The sequence below is a fragment of the Rattus norvegicus genome, chromosome 10 (genome assembly GCF_036323735.1).
Source record: "Rattus norvegicus strain BN/NHsdMcwi chromosome 10, GRCr8, whole genome shotgun sequence".
Taxonomy (NCBI): domain Eukaryota; kingdom Metazoa; phylum Chordata; class Mammalia; order Rodentia; family Muridae; genus Rattus; species Rattus norvegicus.
The window spans coordinates 32473208-32498057 of NC_086028.1; the positions used below are offsets into that span (position 1 = coordinate 32473208).

At 40.3% G+C, this 24850-nt stretch overlaps 1 protein-coding gene across 3 annotated transcripts in view; it reads right to left on the bottom strand.

Annotated features, from left to right (window-relative positions):
* The window catches only part of Sgcd (sarcoglycan, delta), a 981842-nt gene that overhangs the window by 625495 nt on the left and 331497 nt on the right, over nt 1–24850 (bottom strand). Inside the window, exon 2 of one of the 3 annotated variants that reach the window (XM_039086546.2) lies at nt 4068–4141. The exons of the other annotated variants lie outside the window; for them this stretch is intronic. The gene's annotated coding sequence lies outside the window, so the exon portion shown is untranslated. The remainder of the gene's footprint in view (nt 1–4067; nt 4142–24850) is intronic. 3 annotated transcript variants of the gene reach the window in all.

The window sequence follows — 24850 nt, forward strand, 5'->3', positions numbered from 1 at the left end:
GTCAATTTACAACTCAAAGGAGAAATCTCTTCCTTCTGGTCTGCTCCAGTTGGGTGGAAATTATGAATGAGAATTGGAACGCTCCACAGTCTCGCACCATGTGAAAAGCAATGGGCCTGTTCCAAGCAGCAAAACTGCTTTCTCTGCTGAGCGAGTGTCTTAAGAGCAAGAAGCAACCAGGCTAAAAGTTGCATCTCTGCCCCCACTTTTCCAGTGCTGAGTCAGGGAAAATGAGAGAGCAGAGAGGTGAAATTTTGCCAAACCCCTGAGAAATGAGGCATTTGCTGCTAGGGGTGCATGAGGGTTGGTGACATTTAATTGAGGAATTGCCCAATTTTCCATCTGGTGGAGGAGGAAAAAAAATCAAGGTGAAACAGTTGGGCTTTGATATGTGCCACTGAGCAGTAGGCAGGTGCCATCCAATTCCATTTTCTTAAGGCAATGGATCTTAGCAACAAGATGGCTTGGCGCCATGGTCTGAGAATGCAATTAGAAACACAGGAAGGTTCACGTCTTGACTCCTGTTCTTCCCAAAAGACGTTTAGAATACTTTAACTTTTGACCTCCTCTGCTGAGCAGCAAAAACACATCACAGTGAGGAATGTGCTGGAGTCATACACGTTTTTGTTAACTGCCTGCATCTGCCCTTCAGTACTGGATTTTCTGGGGCAACTAAGTAGATTCTCTTTGGTTTTTGTCAGCTATGAAAAGATCCACACAGTTCGTTCCATGCAAATGCCATGCCGAAGAGCTACAAAGTTGAAATTAAGTAGTTACAAACACTGGCTGTTCTTCCGGAAGAGCTGAATCACCCACATAGGGACTCCTAACTGCCTTTAACTTCAGCTCCAGGGGATCCAATGCCTTCTTCTGCTCTCCACAAGCATTGCACACACCACAAGTGGCACAAACATATTCACTGGGACAAATACATGAACAAATGAATCTTTAAAAACATATTATGCTTTCTGGATAGGGAATTGTAAAACTTTAATACCCTCAAATCACTGCTTCAAAGTATGTCTGAGAACATTTCAATGAAACTGGTTCCTTTGTATGTTAACTGAAAATTTATGTTATTGTTATCTCTTCAATTGCTGGATGGCACTCAAATATTAGCAAGCTCGAAGGTCACTGGGGTTGATATTTTCCTCATGGTGAACAACTTGTAAAACCCGAGGCTCAAATGGCAGAACTTTGATTACCTGTAAAAGAATGAGTTTTCTGGACCTGGGTAGACAGATGGCATTCTCAACTGTCCCCTAAATCATACGATTACTATCTATTGGAGCTTTTCTAGTAAAGAACAAAGATATACTTTGTTGCTTAGCTTCAGAGTTAATCCAAATAGGTCTGTCAATCACATTGGCTGGAGCAAGTTCCCTGCTATAGAAACTTTAAGAAATAACATTCAGCAAGCCTAAAAGTGTAGACCCTTTGGCCGTGGTCTATTCATAATAGTTGAGGTAACCCTACTTCACTCTGTAATAAGAGGTCTTGTATACTATGTGTAGTACGTCTCTTCTGGATTGTTTTGATTGAGATAGAGGTCCTTTTGGGGCTCCAGTGACACCCCGAGAATAAATCAAACCAGAATTTCAGGGGTTCTATTTGTCTAAGTCATATTTTAAAGGTTGACTTTTCAACTGATTCATAGCATATCCTGAATCCTGCTCATCACTCTTTAGCTACGCTCCCCCCCTTCTTACAAAAATCACATCAAATTCTCCTCCCCAGCCTTGGGACAAAGGAAAAACAAGCAATGCCTTTGGCTCATGCCTAGGTGTGAAAAGCAAGCCTACATTTCCCTCCCAATCACCAAAGAACTATAGCAACTTTGTACTTAGGCCACACATACTACCCGTTTCCTATCCTGGCATGTGGGATAGGTCACATGGTGTAGAACTCCATCCATCTTTTGCCAGTTTATAAAAGTAAAAGATTTTATTCCTTCAGGACTTAATTATACTACCCATGGCATTCATCTTTCTCAAGAGGTTTTCCACTAGGAAAACTGAAGGGAAGTCTCTCTCTCTCTCTCTCTCTCTCTCTCTCTCTCTCTCTCTCTCTCTCTCTCTTTCTCTCTCTCTCTCTCTCTCTTTCTCTCTCTCTCTCTCTTTCTCTCTTTCTCTCCTCTCTCTCTCTCTTTTCTAGGCCTTATCATGTTGCCCTTAATATTTTGTCTTGTTCATGGCTCTTTGTGTGAGTCTCTTCTCATTCCCTCTTCTCTCTCTCTCTCCTCCCTCCCACTCCCAGGTCCTATCATATTGCCTGTGTTGTGACTCTTTGTTTTGTCTCAAGCTTTTCCAGGTCAAGACTCATTATATCACACACGCATACACCTTGGCCATAAAATCATCTCTCCTAATAAAAGTTTTCCTCCAGGACAATCCCCTTTACCTTCTTTCTCGCAAATGGCATATAATTTCTAACAGCATCTAGACCCACCAGCCTCTTCCTCTATACACATCTGGTGACAGTGTCATAAGCCCTCACAGTGTGGCAATGCTGGGAAGGAGAACAGAACACAAGTGTTTGAATACTGTAATGAAAAAAAGACACAGAACACCGTAGTCTATGCATCACAGGAACAAGGGAAAAATACCCTCAAAGCTTTACATTCCTCACATTAAGATTCTAAATCTGATGATGTTTTATTAATAGGCTACTATAAAAACCAGAATGGGCCTCCAGCAAGTACATTCCTAAATTAGAGGCTTACACATCTCTGGAACTGGCTCCATCAGCATGGCAGTAGATTCAGTAGAGGATGTTAAAAGCCCTAAAATAATTTGATGTAAGACTTAATAGTAGATGCCCCACTATAAGAGATTAAAAAATGTCATCTAAATGGAAATGAAGGCATGCATCTGCCTCCCCTTGTGGGAGGGGCAGAAGAACCCAGAACTCCGCCCAATGGCAAATTCAGCCATGTGTAAGGTGGCAGCTTTCACAGCCAGCGATTTTAATTCAACAAGTATCAAATGAATGTCGATTTGGTATGCAGTCTATTCCTGACACAGAGCCCCCATCCCAGGACATAAAGCCCCAGTCATCTAGCACATTGTGAGCTCAAAGCCAGTACTTTTTGTTTGAATTCTTCCTCTGCTGGAAACATATAATCAGGAGAAGACCCTGAATTTGTGGAGCTTGTAGTTCACACAATTAATGGGGCTGCTTCTTAGGAATGGGAATATAAAACTATTAGCAGAAAACAAGCAGACATCCTCAGAAGGGGCTGTTACATGGCCAAGTGCTGGAGCTGCATCCTCCTCCTCTGTGGACAGCACAGCAGGGCTCTAGAAACGTCACTACAGTCATTCTCTAGGAAATGGTGTGATGGGTGCTTACACACAGAAGCTGCACGTGCTGGCACATATGAGCTTGATGCTACATCACATCGTGTTTCCTGCCACTGACAGATATAAGCCTATCTTGGAAGCGAGATGGAGATGACAGCCCTGTCCTCCAGGACACCCCTGTCTTGGAGCTCCACAATACATTACTATCGTCCACATACAACCCCTTCTGCAACACCTTGCTTTCTCAAAGGGCCTGTGAGGCGCTGACAAGCACTGATACTTATCTTCACAGTGAACCATTTACTAGAATTTGAAGGGCTGACACATCGACCTTTCACTTTTAGAACAGTTTGGAGGATTTCTCCCCTTTTGTATAGAAATCATGCCTGGAGCCAAAGGAAGCCTGCTACCTGGTACATCACTTTCCCTCTCGTGATTGGAAACGGACAATGAGGCTCCACCCTCTCTAGTGAAAGGAGCAATAGAGTTCTTGCACAATGTAAATTCTAAAACGTGAGTGCATGAAATACCTTAGTCTAGTCCAACATTTCCAACAGTCATCTTTCCTTAACTTCCCTGGTGATTTTCAGGCAAATGTTTCTATGGTCTATTTGTCAAACCCTGGTTTATCTATTTAAAGATAGAATGTCTCTCCATGCTTGACCTCATTCAGTCCTGAGGAGTCTAGCCACGCATTTGCGAACAACAACTCAGGGCTCATACCATTTCACAAAAAGAAACTTGACTCCCAAAACAATCACCTACCTCCTTCACGTAGCTGGGCTGCAGACGCTTCTGGTTTGGGATGCTTAGGGTTCATGGGTGGGAGGACATCAACACTGAAAATAGGAAAAAGTATCTCAGATGTTCTCTTAAATTGTGTATCTATGTGTTCATTATAACTGCATTTATTGGTATACTACATAAGACAATTGACTGACTTATTGAAGTAAGCACACTGCTGTTTCAGTAGTGACGTGCTTAGTTTAATTTCTTAATGAGGAGGAAGGACCAATCCTATAGACAATTCAAGGCTTAAAGAAGATGTGAAATGTGAGTGTCGATGGAGTTCTAGCCTTCTGGTGAGAACGAGGCGCAAAGGGAGAGAGTGCATGACTGAAGGAAGGAAGACAGGAAGTAAAGGGAAATGAGAAAAGAGTAAGAAAAGGGAAGAGAGAGACAGGAAGGGAAAGGAGAAGGGGAAGGGGAAGGGGAAGGGGAAGGGAGGGCAGAAGCTAAACTATGCTGTTCTTTAGAACATGCTAAAGATTTGGCTTTTTGTATACAATGTATACCATTGTATACATATGTAAAAAACACATTAAACAAGGAATGAGGAGAGTAGTCTCTGGGTGTTTAATGGTGAGCAAATTTTGTAAAGATCTCCTGAGCTTCATGCTGAGATGTAAAGATCTCAGAGCAACAGAAATGTTCTTTGTTTCTAGATTCCCCAAGAGCCTTACAAAGCAACCAATGAAGGGAGGCTGTAGATACAAGTATACCTGTAGCTGTGAAGAGAGCAGGTCACACAACTTTTATACATGTGGCCCATCTTTTGTCTTTTGATAAAATTTGAAAAATGTTATATATATATATATATATATATATATGTGTGTGTGTGTGTGTGTGTGTGTGTGTGTGTAATAGCAGTTCCAAGACCTCCTGTCTCTCTACTTTTCTGCAGAGATGTTCATTAACCTTTGACTTATCTCAAATTTCACTTGTCCTGTTACTTTTACTTCTCTGTTTCTCCCCATACCCCAAAGCGACTATATACCATGTCTATAATGAGAAGGGAAGTATTACATTTTTTAGAAGATATTTCATTTACCTGGATTATTTTTGGTATTCATTGGCCCAGGGAACCTCTTCCTCTAGATCCTCTTCTACCTACATTGGGAGGAAACTCACATGTGCCAGACCCTGGAGAGACCTGCACCTGTGTTTCCTAACCTGGGTTTTTGTTCCTTTAAAAGATAATGACTCATTCCAAATTACCATGCTTCTGGAAAGACAGAGCTATCTTTTTCAATCTAAATTCCACCCACAATCAAAGGACCTAATCTATGGTTGAAATCAGTAAAGATAGAACACTCTGGAAACTTCCTTTGTAATCTAGGGTGAGTCTGTAAGCATATTTGTAGAAGAAATTTTCACTTGATGAAAACTGGACTGGATAAGCTGTCTCAGAAAAAGTTTAGGAATCAGGGTCTGAAAACAGAACAACGCTGAGATCTTAAGTCCATTGGAACTAAAACGTGAAGACAAACACATAAACAAATGCCCTGTATCATAGTAACTATCATGAATGTTGAGGAGAAATGACTCCATGTGCTCTGTATAACATTCCTTTCAGTACTTGACACACAGGGCTAGCTCCTGCCTTAGGGCTTCTACTACACAGCAACTACTTATGCCTGCATCTCCCCTCTCCCACTTCTGTCTCTATCTTCTTTAGTAAAGTGCTTACCTACCTCTAGCCTGCTCCCTTCTCCATGGCCTTCCCAAATTTCATGTGCATTGCCTTTACAGCCTGAAATGATGTGTAATCATGCATCCGTGTTGTAACTTGGGAAGAGAAAAGCACAGTAGCTATCACTGAGCACTGCATATGTCAAGGACCACACTATTCACTGTATCTTCAGAAGAAAGTCTTGGGAACTGGAGGCATGACCTAGTTCTCTAGTAAATGGCAGGCAACATGAGTATGAACTCTTTAACTATTTCACTCTGCCCTGATCACTACTCTCAAGCAAAGACTTTGGCAGGAAAAAGGCACTTGGCATTTATTTATTTATTTATTTATTTATTTATTTATTTTTGGATATTTTATGTATTTATGTTTCAAATGTTATACTTTTTCCGGTTTCCCCTCTAGAAGTCCCCTATCCCATTTCTCCCTCCCCTTGCCTCCGTAACAATGCTCCCCAACTCACCCACTCTCACCTCACCATCCAGGCATTGCCCTACACTGGGAAATTGAGTCACCACAGGACCAAGGCCTTTTCTTCCCATTTATGCCAGACAATGCCATCCTCTGCTATATATGTGGCTGGAGTCATAAGTCCTTCTATATGTATGCTTTGGTCGGTGGTTTAGTCCCTGGGAGCTCTGGAGAGTCTGGTTGGTTGATATTATTGTTTTTCCTTTGGGGTTCCAAAACCCTTTAGCTCCTTCAGGCCTTTATCTAAACCATCCATTGGGGTCCCCATATTCAGTCCAATGGTTGGCTGTGCGCATCCACCTCTGTATTTGTCAGACTCTGGCAGAGTCTCTCAGGAGACAGCTATATCAGGCTCCTGTCAGCAAGCACTTCTTGGCATCTGGAATAGTGTCTGGATTTGGTGTCTGTATATAGAATGGATCGCCGGGTTTGGCAGTCTCTGGATAGCCTTTCCATCAGTCTCTGCTCCATACTTTGTCCCAATATTTCCTTTAGGTAGGAGCCATTCTGGGTTAAAAATTTGGAGATGAGTGGGTGGTCCCATCCCCTAAGCTGGATATGGTCTCTACGGTTTCTCCCTCCCCTTTGTTGGGCATTTCAGCTAATCTCATCTCCATTGTGCCCTGGAAGCTTCTTGTTCTTCTGGTATCTGGGATGTGCTGGGCTACCACCAGTTCTTCATCCCCCATTGCTACACAACTCTGTTCAAATTCCTAACCCTCTGTATATCATCCCCATCTCCTCCCATACCTGGTTCTGCCTCCCCCTTTTACCCCTCTCTCTACTCTCTTCCTCCGAAGTCCCTCCCACCCTCTATACCCCCTCCCCCATGAGTATTTTCTTCTCCCTTCTAAGAAGGACTGAAGAATCCACATTTTGGACTTCCTTCTTCTTGAGCTTCATATGATCTGTGAATTTTATCTTGGGTATTCCAAGCTTTTGGGGTAATATCCACTTATCAGTGAGTGTGTTCTTTTGTGACTGGGTTACTTCACTCAGGATGATACTGTCTAGTTCTATCCATTTGCCTAAGAATTTCATAAGGCCATTGTTTTAAATAGCTCAGTAATACTCCATTGTGTAAATGTACTAGATTTCTGTATCCATTCCTTTGTTGAAGAACATCTGGGTTGTTTACAGTTTCTGGCTACTATAAATAAGAATGCTATGAACATAGTGGAGCATGAGTCCTTGTTATATGTTGGGGCATCTTTTGGGTATATGCCCAGGAATAGTATAGCTAGGTCCTCAGGTCGCACTATGTTCAGTTTTCTGAGGAACTACCAGACTGATTTCTAGAGTGGTTGTATCAGTTTGCAATCCGACCAACAATGGACCATCATTCCTCTTTCTCCACATCCTTGCCAGCATCTGTTTTTACCTGAGTTTTTGATCTTAGCCATTCTGACTGGTGCGAGATAGAATTTCAGGGTTGTTTTGATTTGCATTTTCCCTGATGACTAAGGATGTTGAACATTTATTTAGGTGCTTCTTGGCCATCCAATATTCCTCAGTTGGCATATTATTTATTAAAACAATGAAAAACTTGCTCTCTACACTCAAGCCCATATGGACCCAAATTTCAATTTTATGATTTTTTTTTCTTTTCTTTTTTTTTTAATTAACTTGAGTATTTCTTATATACATTTCGAGTGTTATTACCTTTCCCGGTATCCGGGCAAACATCCTCCTCCCCTCTCCCCTTCCTTATGGGTGTTCTCCTCCCAACCCTCCCCCCATTGCCGCCCTCCCCCCACCAGTCTAGTTCACTGGGGGTTCAGTCTTAGCAGGACCCAGGGCTTCCCCTTCCACTGGTGCTCTTACTAGGATATTCATTGCTACCAATGAGGTCAGAGTCCAGGGTCAGTCCATGTATAGTCTTTAGGTAGTGGCTTAGTCCCTGGAAGCTCTGGTTGCTTGGCATTGTTGTACATATGGGGTCTCTAGCCCCTTCAAGCTCTTCCAGTTCTTTCTCTGATTCCTTCAACGGGGGTCCTATTCTCAGTTCAGTGGTTTGCTGCTGGCATTCGCCTCTGTATTTGCTGTATTCTGGCTGTGTCTCTCAGGAGCGATCTTCATCCGGCTCCTGTCGGTCTGCACTTCTTTGCTTCATCCATCTTGTCTAATTGGGTGGCTGTATATGTATGGGCCACATGTGGGGCAGGCTCTGAATGGGTGTTCCTTTAGTCTCTGTTTTAATCTTTGCCTCTCTCTTCCCTGCCAAGGGTATTCTTGTTCCCCTTTTAAAGAAGGAGTGAAGCATTCACATTTTGATCATCCGTCTTGAGTTTCATTTGTTCTAGGCACCTAGGGTAATTCAAGCATTTGGGCTAATAGCCACTTATCAATGAATGCATACCATGTATGTCTTTCTGTGATTGGGTTAGCTCACTCAGGATGATGTTTTCCAGTTCCAACCATTTGCCTACGAATTTCATAAAGTCGTTGTTTTTGATAGCTGAGTAATATTCCATTGTGTAGATGTACCACATTTTCTGTATCCATTCCTCTGTTGAAGGGCATCTGGGTTCTTTCCAGCTTCAGGCTATTATAAATAAGGCTGCAATGAACATAGTGGAGCACGTGTCTTTTTTATATGTTGGGGCATCTTTTGGGTATATGCCCAAGAGAGGTATAGCTGGATCCTCAGGCAGTTCAATGTCCAATTTTCTGAGGATCCTCCAGACTGATTTCCAGAATGGTTGTACCAGTTTGCAATCCCACCAACAATGGAGGAGTGTTCCTCTTTCTCCACATCCTCGCCAGCATCTGTTGTCCCCTGAGTTTTTGATCTTAGCCATTCTCACTGGTGTGAGGTGAAATCTCAGGGTTGTTTTGATTTGCATTTCCCTTATGACTAAAGATGTTGAACATTTCTTTAGGTGTTTCTCAGCCATTCGGCATTCCTCAGCTGTGAATTCTTTGTTTAGCTCTGAACCCCATTTTTTAATAGGGTTATTTGTTTCCCTGCAGTCTAACTTCTTAAGTTCTTTGTATATTTTGGATATAAGGCCTCTATCTGCTGTAGGATTGGTAAAGATCTTTTCCCAATCTGTTGGTTGCCGATTTGTCCTAACCACAGTATCCTTTGCCTTACAGAAGCTTTGCAGTTTTATGAGATCCCATTTGTCGATTCTTGATCTTAGAGCGTAAGCCATTGGTGTTTTGTTTAGGAAATTTTTTCCAGAGCCCATGTGTTCCAGATGCTTCCGTAGTTTTTCTTCTATTAGTTTGAGTGTGTCTGGTTTGATGTGGAGGTCCTTGATCCACTTGGACTTAAGCTTTGTACAGGGTGATAAGCATGGATCGATCTGCATTCTTCTACACGTTGACCTCCAGTTGAACCAGCACCATTTGCTGAAAATGCTATCTTTTTTCCATTTGATGATTTTGGCTCCTTTGTCAAAAATCAAGTGATCATAGGTGTGTGGGTTCATTTCTGGGTCTTCAATTCTATTCCATTGTTCTATCTGTCTTTCTCTGTACCAATACCATGCAGTTTTTATCACTATTGCTCTGTAATACTGCTTGAGTTCAGGGATAGTGATTCCCCCTGAAGTCCTTTTATTGTTGAGGATAGCTTTAGCTATCCTGGGTTTTTTGTTATTCCAGATGAATTTGCAAATTGTTCTGTCTAACTCTTTGAAGAATTGGATTGGTATTTTGATGGGGATTGCATTGAATCTGTAGATTGCTTTGGTAAAATGGCCATTTTTACTATATTAATCCTGCCAATCCATGAGCATGGGAGATCTTTCCATCTTCTGAGGTCTTCTTCAATTTCCTTCTTCAGTGTCTTGAAGTTCTTATTATACAGATCTTTTGCTTGCTTTGTTAAAGTCACACCGAGGTACTTTATATTATTTGGGTCTATTATGAAGGGTGTCGTTTCCCTAATTTCTTTCTCGGCTGGTTTCTCTTTTGTGTAGAGGAAGGCTACTGATTTATTTGAGTTAATTTTATACCCAGCCACTTTGCTGAAGTTGTTTATCAGCTTTAGTAGTTCTCTGGTGGAACTTTTGGGATCACTTAAATATACTATCATATCATCTGCAAATAGTGATATTTTGACTTCTTCTTTTCCAATCTGTATCCCCTTGATCTCCTTTTGTTGTCTGATTGTTCTGGCTAGTACTTCAAGAACTATATTGAATAAGTAGGGAGAGAGTGGGCAGCCTTGTCTAGTCCCTGATTTTAGTGGGATTGCTTCAAGTTTCTCTCCATTTAGTTTAATGTTAGCAACTGGTTTGCTGTATATGGCTTTTACTATGTTCCGGTATGGTCCTTTAATTCCTATTCTTTCCAGGACTTTTATCATGAAGGGGTGTTGAATTTTGTCAAATGCTTTCTCAGCGTCTAATGAAATGATCATGTGGTTTTGTTCTTTCAGTTTGTTTATATAATGGATTACGTTGATGGTTTTCCGTATATTAAACCATCCCTGCATGCCTGGGATGAAGCCTACTTGATCATGGTGGATGATTGTTTTGATGTGCTCTTGGATTCGGTTTGCCAGAATTTTGTTGAGTATTTTTGCGTCGATATTCATAAGGGAAATTGGTCTGAAGTTCTCTTTCTTTGTTGTGTCTTTGTGTGGTTTAGGTATAAGAGTAATTGTGGCTTCGTAGAAGGTATTCGGTAGTGATCCATCTGTTTCAATTTTGTGGAATAGTTTGGATAATATTGGTATGAGGTCTTCTATGAAGGTTTGATAGAATTCTGCACTAAACCCGTCTGGACCTGGGCTCTTTTTGGTTGGGAGACCTTTAATGACTACTTCTATTTCCTTAGGAGTTATGGGGTTGTTTAACTGGTTTATCTGTTCCTGATTTAACTTCGGTACCTGGTATCTGTCTAGGAAATTGTCCATTTCCTGAAGATTTTCAAGTTTTGTTGAATATAGGTTTTTATAGTAAGATCTGATGATTTTTTGAATTTCCTCTGAATCTGTTGTTATGTCTCCCTTTTCATTTCTGATTTTGTTAATTTGGACGCATTCTCTGTGTCCTCTCGTTAGTCTGGCTAAGGATTTATCTATCTTGTTGATTTTCTCAAAGAACCAACTTTTGGTTCTGTTGATTCTTTCTATGGTCCTTTTTGTTTCTACTTGGTTGATTTCAGCTCTGAGTTTGATTATTTCCTGCCTTCTATTCCTCCTGGGTGTATTTGCTTCTTTTTGTTCTAGAGCTTTTAGGTGTGCTCTCAAGCTGCTGACATATGCTCTTTCCTGTTTCTTTCTGCAGGCACTCAGCGCTATGAGTTTTCCTCTTAGCACAGCTTTCATTGTGTCCCATAAGTTTGGGTATGTTGTACCTTCATTTTCATTAAATTCTAAAAAGTTTAATTTCTTTCTTTATTTCTTCCTTGACCAGGTTATCATTGAGTAGAGCATTGTTCAATTTCCAAGTATATGTGGGCATTCTTCCTTGATTGTTATTGAAGACCAGTTTTAGGCCGTGGTGGTCTGATAGCACGCATGGGATTATTTCTATCTTTCTGTACCTGTTGAGGCCCGTTTTTTGACCAATTATATGGTCAATTTTGGAGAAAGTACCATGAGGAGCTGAGAAGAAGCTATATCCTTTTGCTTTAGGATAGAATGTTCTATAAATATCCGTTAAGTCCATTTGGCTCATGACTTCTCTTAGTCTGTCTACATCTCTGTTTAATTTCTGTTTCCATGATCTGTCCATTGATGAGAGTGGGGTGTTGAAATCTCCCACTATTATTGTGTGATGTGCAATGTGTGTTTTGAGCTTTAGTAAGGTTTCATTTACGTATGTAGGTGCCCTTGTATTTGGGGAATAGATATTTAGGATTGAGAGTTCATCTTGGTGGATTTTTCCTTTGATGAATATGAAGTGTCCTTCCTTATCTTTTTTGATGAGTTTTAATTGAAAATTGATTTTATTTGATATTAGAATGGCTACTCCAGCTTGCTTCTTCTGACCATTTGCTTGGAAAATTGTTTTCCAGCCTTTCTCTCTGAGGTAATGTCTGTCTTTGTCTCTGAGGTGTGTTTCCTGTAGGCAGCAGAATGCAGGGTCCTCGTTGCGTATCCAGCTTGTTAATCTATGTCTTTTTATTGGGGAGTTGAGGCCATTGATGTTGAGAGATATTAAGGAATAGTGTTTATTGCTTCCCGTTATATTCATATTTGGATGTGAGGTTATGTTTGTGTGCTTTCATTCTCTTTGTTTTGTAGCCAAGACGATTAGTTTCTTGCTTCTTCTAGGGTATAGCTTGCCTCCTTATGTTGGGCTTTACCATTTATTATCCTTTGTAGTGCTGGATTTGTAGAAAGATATTGTGTAAATTTGGTTTTGTCATGGAATATCTTGGTTTCTCCATCAATGTTAATTGAGAGTTTTGCTGGATACAGTAACCTGGGCTGGCATTTGTGTTCTCTTAGGGTCTGTATGACATCAGTCCAGGATCTTCTGGCCTTCATAGTTTCTGGCGAGAAGTCTGGTGTGATTCTGATAGGTCTCCCTTTATATGTTACTTGACCTTTTTCCCTTACTGCTTTTAATATTCTTTCTTTATTTTGTGCGTTTGGTGTTTTGACAATTATGTGACGGGAGGTGTTTCTTTTCTGGTCCAATCTATTTGGAGTTCTGTAGGCTTCTTGTATGTCTATGGGAATCTCTTTTTTTAGGTTAGGGAAGTTTTCTTCTATGATTTTGTTGAAGATATTTACTGGTCCTTTGAGCTGGGAGTCTTCACTCTCTTCTATACCTATTATCCTTAGGTTTGATCTTCTCATTGCGTCCTGGATTTCCTGTATGTTTTGGACCAGTAGCTTTTTCCACTTTACATTATCTTTGACAGGTGAGTCAATGATTTCTATGGAATCTTCTGCTCCTGAGATTCTCTCTTCCATCTCTTGTATTCTGTTGGTGAAGCTTGTATCTACAGCTCCTTGTCTCTTCTTTTGGTTTTCTATATCCAGGGTTGTTTCTATGTGTTCTTTCTTGACTGCTTCTATTTCCATTTTTAATTCCTTCAACTGTTTGATTGTGTTTTCCTGGAATTCTTTCAGGGATTTTTGCGATTCCTCTCTGTAGGCTTCTACTTGTTTATTAATGTTTTCCTGTGTTTCTAAGGGAGTTCTTCACATCTTTCTTGAAGTCCTCCAGCATCATGATCAAATATGATTTTGAAACTAGATCTTGCTTTTCTGGTGTGTTTGGATATTCCATGTTTGTTTTGGTGGGAGAATTGGGCTCCGATGATGCCATGTAGTCTTGGTTTCTGTTGCTTGGGTTCCTGAGCTTGCCTCTCACCATCAGATTATCTCTAGTGTTTCTTTGTTCTGCTATTTCTGAGAGTGGCTAGACTGTCCTATAAGCCTGTGTGTCAGGAGTGCTGTAGACCTGTTTTCCTCTCTTTCAGTCAGTTATGGGGACAGAGTGTTCTGCTTTCGGGCGTGTAGTTTTTCCTCTCTACAGGTTTTCTGCTGTTCCTGTGGGCCTGTGTCTTGAGTTCCCCAGGCAGCTTTCTTGCAGCAGAAAAGTTGGTCTTACCTGTGGTCCGAGGCTCAAGTTCGCTCGTGGGGTGCTGCCCACGGGCTCTCTGCAGCGGCAGCAACCAGGAAGATATGCGCTGCCCCTTCCGGGAGCTTCAGTGCACCAGGGTTCCAGATGGTCTTTGGTGTTTTCCTCTGGCGTCCGAGATGTATGTATAGAGAGCAGTCTCTTCTGGTTTCCCAGGCTTGTCTGCCTCTCTGAAGGTTTAGCTCTCCCTCCCACGGGATTTGAGTGCAGAGAACTGTTTATCAGGTCTGTTTCCTTCAGGTTCCGGCGGTGTCTCAGGCAGGGGTCCTGCCGCTCCTGGGCCCTCCCCCACGGGAGCCCAGAGGCCTTATACAGTTTCCTCTTGGGCCAGGGATGTGGGCAGGGGTGGGCAGTGTTGGTGGTCTCTTCCGCTCTGCAGCCTCAGGAGTGCCCACCTGACCGGGCGGTGAGGTCTCTTTCCCACGGGGTCTGGGAGCAGAGAGCTGCTGCGGGCCGGGATCCGTGGGTGTGGGACTTCCGGTAACCTCAGGACATGCTGGTCCTAGAGTAATTCTGCCTCTGTGTGTCCCAATTTCACCAGGCAGCTTTCTTGCAGCAGACAAGTTGGTCTTACCTGTGGTCCCAAGGCTCAAGTTTGCTCGCGGGGTGCTGCCCACGGGCTCTCTGTGGCGGCAGCAACCAGGAAGACAGAATTTTATGATTTTAAACTGGGGATGTTAGTTTGACTTTCAAGGTCTTAGTCTATCCACATTTTGGAAGACAATGACAAGTCCTCACAAGATAAAGAGGGAAATAAAGTCCTCAGTGTGGTGTTTCACAGTGGAAATTTGGTACTTGGGAAGCTAAGGAAGGAAACTCACAAGTTCTAGACCAGCATGGGCTTCATGGTCAAAACATATCTCAAGAAATCAAAATGGTGGCTGTTATTATATCTATTAGCTCATTACTTGGTAGTGGAGAAAGAAGAATCAAAGTCAAAGGTCATTTATAAGATTCTTCCTCAAGAAAAAAAGGCTAAATAAGTAACTACAAATCATTAAGATAATTAAGTGGCATGTCCTAAATTCAAATTGTAGCTTTCCTGTTCTTCTTAAATATTTATTTTTAAATTAAATTATGAATGTGTACGTGTGTGCGTGTGCGTGTGTGTGTATGTGTGTGTGCGCGCGCACGCACATGCACACAAACGTGCAAGTGGATTTAGATGCCTATGAAAGTCAAAAGAGACAGAAGAGGGCATCAGATACTCTGGATGTAGATTTACAGATGATTGTGAGCTGCCTGGTGTGGGTCTAGGATGGAAGTTGTGTCTTCTACAAAAGCGGTAAGGGCTCTTAATTGATGAACCATCTTTCTAGTTCTTTTTTCTTCTTTCCAGACTGCTTAGTTGGCCTCAAAGAGCTGTACATTTCCCCAAATACAATGTCAGTATTCTAGACACTGTCTTTATATTTACCTATCTAAATCCTGGGTTGCAAGACCTTGGACTCCTTCAATGACAGCATTTCAAGAACGAGGATGGACTTATTTGTCTTCCTAGTAACCCATGTCCAGTGAAAGATAAAGAATGTGTCATTTCAGGACCCATTCTCTTGGCTGTCTAAGAGGCAGATGAAATTTCTGCTCAACTGCTATAGAGCTGTGCAGTTGGTGCCCTGTTGCACTTTAGGCTCACCAACTTGGTTCAGCGAAAGTCTTAGTTAAAGTCAAAGCTCTATGGCTGGCAAAAAAGTCCAGTTCCAAATTAAAAGATGAGTGAGACAAAAGGGGAAGGGCCATTAGCATTTCAAAGCAGAAAGAGAAACAGTAAGCAACCCCAAAGAAAACTTGCACTAACAATGTAGAATAAACTTCTTTGAAGAGCCTCAATCTCCAGTCCCCATGGGACAGCATGGTCATCTAACCACACCCGCTGTGTCTCATTAATTACCCAGTACAACTTACAATGGAAACACATTAAAGGCAGGCTTAGACTTTAAAGCCTGATAGTAAAGTCTAGGAGATTAGAGGATACTCAAAGAAAGGACATAACAAAATTTTCTAATATTTCCTATGCATTTAAAACATGGCACCCTGTGGACTAGACCTGTAACCTAATTTAATTTCCATTTGACCTGGTGATTGATGTTTTCATTAAGTACTTAGCCAAGTAGTTACCATACATTACCACTGTGCACAGAACAAGGTTCACACTCTGCCTGACTGCCTGAAGCCTGGACTCTGGCAGGGAGATGCTTACATTTAAATGCATAACTAAAGTAGAAAACCAATCTAATATACACAGTTCTTTCCTGGTGTTTAACACTGCAAATTTCACGTTGTGGAAATAAACTTACAAACCCAGACAAGGAGGGGCAGTTGGTTACTGGAAAAATCATACCAGGAATAATTACCATCTACAGAGAACCAAGAATTACATAAAATGTGTGCGATGAGTCCTCTTTCATTGATGAAGAAATTAAGCTTTAGAAAACGTAAGGTCCTTCCATCCTTAAGTCTATGAGGCTGTGGAGTCTGGTCTGACTCCCAGCTGTATGACCCAGCACCACATACAACTTGAAATATCTTTGGTATGTTATCCTTCCCAACCCAAATGTGGGCCAAGTACCAACTGCACAAACAGTTCAATGGCTTTCAAATACATAGTGGAAGGATATTTATGAGAATAAAGACAAGAGAGCTTCAGAGCCAATCCCTGGGGCTTGCATCCCATGTGCCACTTATTTCTGCTCAAACACCTGCAAATCCTGTCCTCTCCACTTACCAGCAATGGGTAGCTCACAGAAAAATCATCAGCAAGCACTTCTGTCAGGATGACTGGAGCCTTTTGTGAGGCTTCAAGTGTAAGGAGTAGGCAAGGAGGGAGGGGTTGTAAAAATTGGCAGGGCATATCCAAGTATCTCTAAACTGTGAAGGAGCAATGCCCTTGGAGGTATTTCTGCAGAAGGCATCAGCTCCTTGTGATTAACAAGACATAATTTTCCCAGGTTAGAACTGAGAGAGGAAAGGATCATTGAGTGTTTTAGTATGACTGGCATCTTTGATATGAAATAAGAAACCAGGGTCTCTTGACAATCAATATTGGGGGCAGAGAATGAGGTTAACCACTCTACCCTCACCATCATATGACAGCTCTGATGTCTGTAATATATTCTGTTTGGTCTTGTTTCCTGTACACAAAGCAATACCCTGAAATTCTGTATGGGAAGTACGTGCTTGTATCTGCTGAATGGATGATAAGCAGGCAGCACTTTTGGTTTCTAACCTGTGAATGTGGGCAAGGTTACCCTACTCCCCCAGGCTTTCACTTTCTTGCGTTAATCACTTTTAAAATATCTGCCAAAAGAAACTTTAAAAGAGGAAACACTCAGCTAAGGGCTGTAGAGGTTTGGCCATGGCTGGTTGGCTCCAATTTTCTGGGTCTGAGGCAAGATCAAGAAATGTACTTACTGATGAAAAAACTGCTCATGAGATCATGGAATTTCAAAACTTTTGCACAGTTGACTCGCAGGTTAAGATTGGTTACTGTTCTTACGGAGGATACCAGTTCAGTTTCCAGGACCTAGATCACATGAGTTATAATCACCTGTGATTATAGCTCCAGAGAATCCAACTCCCTCTTCTGGACTATGAGGGTACTGCACACTCATACAAATGTGCGTACATGCAAACATGGGCGCGCGCACGCGCGCGCACGCACACACACACACACACACACACACACACACATTATGAGTCAGTCACAGTTTTCATTTTCTATTAACACCCTAACCAACCCATTCTTTTATAGGCCCTCACTCTAAAAGCACTCTGTGAATGTTTCATTATTGCATTAGTAGAACTTCAAAGACCTAAGGAAGAATGGGACTAAGCCCATGATATAATTATTGTGTCAGTACTCCATCATGTGTTTTCAGGGGTGTGGAGTTCAGAGGTCAGTCACATGGGGTCTGATGTGGTCAGGTGTGCATAGAAAGCACTGAGTAGAGCAGGAAGCATTTCTAAGTGAATAAGCAGGATATGTGGCTATAGAGAAAATAGAGTGTAGCTGTAAATAAAGAAGCACTCGACGAAAACTATTTGTGGAAAATAAATAATTCTTTTAAAATTTGTATTCACAGAGCCAAAGCCCTGGAGAACAAATCTGGAGCAGAAAGTGGATATTAGGCAGGACTAGGAAAAGACTCATTGCTTGTTCTTGTTAGTTCAGTGATCATTGTTTGATCTCCTCTCTGTTTCTCCTGATAGTTTATTACTCCCTGGCTGGCTTCTAAATTCTGTTTCTGAAAGAAGATAATTGAGTTGGCAGCCAAATGTGCCTGTAGAACCACAGACTCTGCTGTCCGAACACAAATCATCTTCCTGTGCTTTAGGGTAAGGTAAAGAGTGAGGATAAAAGCAGGTCTGTTTTGGTTACATGGTAGCCCTGACTTGCCACATGGTGCAGTCTTAATGGACATATCTGGAAAGAAATAATGGAGAGATGTTTGATAAGGAGTCAGTTATGTGTGTGTGTATCTGTGGGCCCATTTGTGTATCAATTGTCTTTTGACCCCTTTTACTATAAATCCCTGATCACTAAAATAATACCATAAATCTCTCTCATCACAGATTCCAAAACACGGGTTAGTGTGTGTTTGAGTTGATTGCTCCATAGTCCCCATCTTGATTTATGTTATTTTTTCATTAGCCATGCTTTGCACTCAACTGAACTCATCCTGTTCTTGATTGACATTAAATATACAAGATGATACAAAACCAAAACTTGTTCATAATCATATTCAATGCATATGTTAGGATAAGAAGATTGCTATTGATGGCTACTCCTTAAATGGTATTTTAGGTGATGAAAGGTATCTTAAAGCTGAATCAGAATGCTATGATCATTTTCTACAGTCATCTTTGGGCTTTTCTTTTCATGCACACACTTACACTACATTAGAAACTATATACAAGTTGTGAGTTTGTGCCAACTAGTGAATACTTCTTGGTAGTAACAACATCAACAATTTTTAAGTTTAAGGTGGCATTCTACAGTTTTCCCTTCCTGGTGATTATTAATTTTCTATCATGATTTAGGTAAAATATAAAGTAACTCTCAAAGAAAAAAGCCTACATACCTTTTTTTCTGTATTTCATATAATACAGTGTATGCATGTTAATGGCTAATACCAGTCCCTTCATTATATATGGAAGCTTCAAGTGTAATAATCTGATTACTATCATTATGATTATAGCAAATATTTACTGGATGATTTCTCCACATGGGACTGACTTTTCAGTTTCCATTAAAGAAAAATATTTACTTCTCAAATTTAATCATCACAGCAAACATTGAGCTAAAGATTACATTTATTATCATTTTACTCAGGAAAATAGTTGTTCTAGTAAAGGCCATGTCACAAACCCAACACTACACAGGGATTGGGTTTTAATTCTGCTTGTATTCAGTCTAAAACATATGTACCATCTGCTAAATCATTCTTTATTAATTTTATTTAACTGTTCAAAAATAAAATGTAAGTCAGTCAATTTAAATAAATATAACAGAGCAATATTCAAGAAATACTTCTGAACTGATGCACACTCCTCCCTGGTTTAATACTTCTGTCATAGTTAGCAATACTACCAAGACTAGAAACCCCATAAGCTACAGGGAGCCTTGAAATGAAAATACATGGATTCACTCTATTCACAGTACTATCGGTCAAATGAGTCGTTCAAAGAATGTCATGTAGAAATTTGGTCTGGTTCTTCTTTCTAGCCCTATGCTCCCAGAAATAAGGCTCAAACTCAAAATATATTTACAAATAACTTGGCCATATCAGCTAGGTTCTCCTCTAACTAGATCATAACTTAATATAACCCATTTATTCTGATCTACATTCTGCCAGTGCCCGCACAGCATATATCTGACTTGCCATATCTTCCTGGATGAATTTCATGCATCCTTCTCTATCCTGGAATTCTTTCTGCCTCCTGTATGTGCCACCTTCTATTATACCCTTTCCTATAGGCCATAGTTTCCTTTTTTAATCAACAGGTGATGAATCCATACAATACATGAGATATTCTCTCTAAAATGTAGTTGTTGAACACCTGGTCTCTGTTTGTACTAGCAGGTGGGACATTTGGAAGATGATTACATCTTGAGGTCTCCACTTCCTACAAGCAGCTTCATGTGGTGTATGCTCTTTACTTTCTCTAGCCTTCTATCATGGAAGGACACAGTGTACCAGCAATGGTCTTGGAAGCAGAAATTAAGCCCATTCCAGACACAAATTGTGGGCACCTTGCCCTTGGACTTCTCAGCCTCCAAAGCTTTAAGAAATTAATTTCTGACATTTGTAAGCTACTTACTCTGTAACAGATTGGCATAGCAGCAGGAGCAGACTAAGGCAGTCTATATTTATTCATTGCTAAATAAATGGTTTAATATAAATCAATGATCTTAGTATTTCTCTTTATCTTAAATTTTAATATTTACTAATGTGGTAAGTAGAAGATGTAGGAGGAGATTCTCACACATCTTTTCAATATTTCTCTTTCTGATTCTTCTTTCATATTTAAACCTATATTCAGCATATTATATGTGAGATTATAGAAAGAATATATTGCATTTTAAAATATAGAAACTCTACCAAAGAAAGAGAAATTGGACTAATGACTACTATTACTGTTTTGATGCTTGAATATCATAGTCTATAAAAAATAGAATCTGTGTCATAACCTCTTAAGAGTTGTGAAACAGGAGATGTGTCTGTTGGCCATAGTCCACTTTGTTGGCCCAGGTGGTCATGTCCTCAGGGGACCTTCCCAGCTGGACAGAGCTCATCTATAAAGCTTTCCCTTCGTTTCAAGCTTGTAAAGCTGAAATAACTTCAAGCACCTCTGTTTCTAGAAGTCCGATGTCTAACTTGGATTTAAATACCGAAAATAGATGAGGTACCAAAAATAGAACTTAAAACATCAACTTCGGATGAAAAGGGGATTATTTTTAGGGAGAGTTTCCAAAGGCTTTTTTGGTGTTCCTAAAAATGCATTGCTTTTCATGAGATGGCTCAAAAATCCAAAGAGATAGCACCCATTGAGAAAAGATGAAGAACTAAGTCCCACTTCTTCACAGCAGGTAAAATAAATCACTTATGGATTAGGGATTAACCAGACACTCTTCATCAGCTGAGCCCTCCTGGTACTTGATTTTGTAAATAAAATTATTGAAACAGAGCCAGAGCATTGACTTAATTTGTTGTATTTTGCTGCTTGAGACTACAGTGGCAGACCTGAGTCATGGCAAGGACTAAATAGCCAGCAGTCTCTAAAAGTATCTGGCTTTAAAACAACTCAAAGTTTGCCATCTCCTATTCTGAACCATCAGGCAGGTTCTCCCCAGTGAGCCACACATATGAGCTCCTGCAATTACCTCTTCTGAGATAGTTCTCCTTTGCTGCGATCAGGAAGTCGGAGAGTCAACATGACACACTTGGCATAGGTTGTACTAAGGATAAAATCCTCAATTAGTTTGATCCCATAGGACTCTTTAATTTACAAATAGAGATCACTATTTATAAAACTGAAAATGCACTAAATACTTGGGCATCCATCATAAACTCATTGCTTAGGTCTCAAAGGCAGACAACCTGTGCCTTTGAGGCCAATGTAGAATATAAAAAGGGTTCCAGTCCCCAGACGTTCACCAATCGGTTTAGAGTCTGGCTTTGCTCCCAGTTGAGCTTCCTGCTTTCCCCACAGCATTTCATACTCTGTAGACTCACCTCTCAAATGTCCATGAGATGCTTCAGTATGAGGTCTCACACACCCCTTTTCTCTTAGATCAATTTCTCAGACCACTTTAATATACTCATATCTTCAGCCACTTAATACATATTTGTTGCCAATGCTCTCTAAAATATATAATGATTATCCTCACACCAAGTTTCTCCTCAATACTTTATATTTGAACCACAAAGCAATTCTTCAATAAATATTTGTTGGCTATATTTGTCGATCTTTCTACTACTACGTCTTTCTTTCTGTTGTATTTCCTATGACTCTAGTCATGGCCCTTGGACTTACCAGGAATTAAGTTACTGACTGGCCTACAATCAACATTTAAATCAAAAGAAATGGCAGGAAGACTATTATACCAGCATAAACCATTCTACCACTAGACTGTACGTCTTTCTGCAGCCTTGTGTAGTCAGTTCTGCTCTATTGACACAACCTGCTAGCTTTGTCTTCAGGAATGAGCACTTTGCAGACATGGAATTAGTCTAAAGCTTCTAGTGGTAAACAACAAAGTTTTTTTTTCCCAACAAAGGTTTGCCAAATCTGACCACCTCAAGGGACAATAGGAGAACTGATTCTTGGAGAAGAAGTGATAAAAGCAACACAGGATGATCTTTCTTATGGACCCGGGGCACAGTAGGGCTATCAGATGGCAGTGAAGGAAGAGTTCTGTGAGAAAATAAATGTCTAAGACATGACAGAGCATGTCTGTCCTGCAGACAAAGTATGCCATGACACCTAAGGTTTCAGAAAGTGTTGCCGTTATAAACACACGGTACCTCAAAATGGAAGAGGTTGTCACTATTCAGTGAGATTTGCGGTCTTCTATTTCCCTGAGAAGAAAGACAATTTCCATGTTCTTGTGTTTAGGCATGGCCCTGTGGCTATCTCCAACAATGGAGTACTATGAGTGGACATGGAACATATTCCTTCAAAACAGAAACCTGCCCATGTGGAAACATGCAACCCTCACATTTCCTGTGGATGGATGATAAGCTGAGCACCATGCTATTTCCACAACCACCTCATGGAAGCAGCGAGGCTTCATCAGTCCCAGGTGGAAGCCCCCATCATGCTGCCAAGCGTCTTTGCATAAGCAAGAAACAAAACTTTCCTGTGGAAAATGAAGGAGATAAGGGATAAAAAGCATGCACAGCCTATTCCTACCTATCAAGGCTTCCCTGAACTCATTTGACTTCATATCAATTTATTTTTATAAATCATGCATAAAATATGTGGAAACACTTTGGGAATCCTTATGCCACCTAAAATATATCTTACAGGAACCTAATTGGCAGGAATTTAGTGTCTCAGTTACAGAAATTCTTTTAACAAGGAAATATTGTTCAACCTGTAGGGAATGCAAATAAAAGAACCAATATGATAGAAGAATCCAGATACTAAAAAAAAATAATTGAATGGGAAATCTAAAAACCAGATTTTCCTGCTTCTGCTACTGATGTTCTCAATCACGAAGATTAGATAATTATTTTCTTCCAATAATGAATACAGTGGTACTTTATAAAGGCATCCTAAGGGTGCTATATGTTATAATGTACACTCTCCATCTTTCTCCATGATGGTCCATGCTGGTAGGTTCTTGAGTGGAAGCTGAGATCACGACTATAGTCACAAGCATAGCAGAGTCTCCTGAAAATTATTGATAGTTAGACCATTAAAGGTGTCCTAAACCAAAGAAATAATTACAGTCTATATTACTGATCTCCATAGCTCTATGCTATTTTCCACATCCTGACAGTGCTAACTGTAGAGCCTTGTATACAGTAGATACATAACTAATTGATTTGGGAAATATACACTTAGATACGTGGTAAATCTCAGCTTCATGGTCTTGAACAAAGCAGATGAGGTCTTTTATTCTTGAAGCTAATACACTCACTCTAGTCAGCTGCAATTATTAGGTAGTTGCATGAGAATATTTAGCATAGCTCTTAGCCATATGAAGATTCAATTTTAACTCAGGAGATAAAACACGGTGTCTAAATAATCATTTATAAGATCTGCCCTCAAAGGTTTCCCTCTTCAATAACTCTCCTTTACTGAGTTCCTACTGGGTACGAAGCATATTTTGGAATGTTTACACACATTCCCTAGTTTAATGTTCTCAAGACAGGGATGTCATCACTCCTGTTTTAGAGGTGAAGAAATGGAAGTTTAAAGAACTTTAAGCAATTCCCCGGAAGAATGACCATGTGAATCTCCAAGTCAGAATTCAAATTCTCTTTGTGCTTACTCTTTGTAATTCTGTGTGTGTTCTTCCTACTGTGATACACGCAGAACACTCAGATACACATTGGAACAAATGAGCTCTTTAACAATGGAATGAAGAAGTGACCACCAGAGTGGAAAAGCACTGTTGTTATGTTGTTTCAGTCTGTGAAGTTCATAGTCATCTGACAGCCAAACAGCATTTCCAGAGTTCCAGAGTAAGGTTTTCATATAGCAAGAAAAAAAAATACTCTCAGCGTCTACTCCTTTTGTAGGCCTCCTCCCTGCTACCCTCTCCTATGGGGAGAAGGGGGAATAGAACCCAAGAGACAATACAAAAGAAAAGGCAAGGTTCATTATATATTACTAGTATTTATGAAGATTTACTTTATTTTTGATTTTATGTGTATATGTGTTTCTTAGTGTGGAAATGTGTATGTGGGTGTAGGTACCCCTGGAATCCAGAAGAGGGCCTCAGCTTCAGAACCTGGAGTTATGATTGCTATAGGCCACTTACAGGTAAGCAATTTGACAAGGATGCTGCGAACTAAACTTTAGCCCTCTATAAGAACAGTACATGCCATTAACCACTGACTGAGTCATCTCTCTAGCTCTTGAACACTATTCTTTAAATAATTAAAAATATGTAGTGGAAGGTAAGTCTGTCTTATGAGTTCTTTTCAATAGAAATGAGTACAAGTACTAGCCAAAAAAAAATTTTTCCTATGTGCTGTCAATAAAACAAATTTCTTTCCATCATTGAAGCAGTATAATAAATTTGTCAATCTGTTTTATTTTATAATTGAAATTATAAAATGTGTTATGTTTGCATTCTATGATAATGTTTCAAATATTAAACACTAAAATAAATGTTGAGCTATTCATTTTGAAGAATAAAAATGTGTGCTATCAGCTTTGGACATTTAAAATAATTTTATTGCATGTTACATGAATGTGAAAAGATGACAATGAGAAATAAGTTTGAGCTCTATGTTTCTACTTTTATGCATTTGAGCTTATTTAGAGGCTTTTAAAATCTACAAGTTACTTTTAGAAGCTGCTGAAATCCT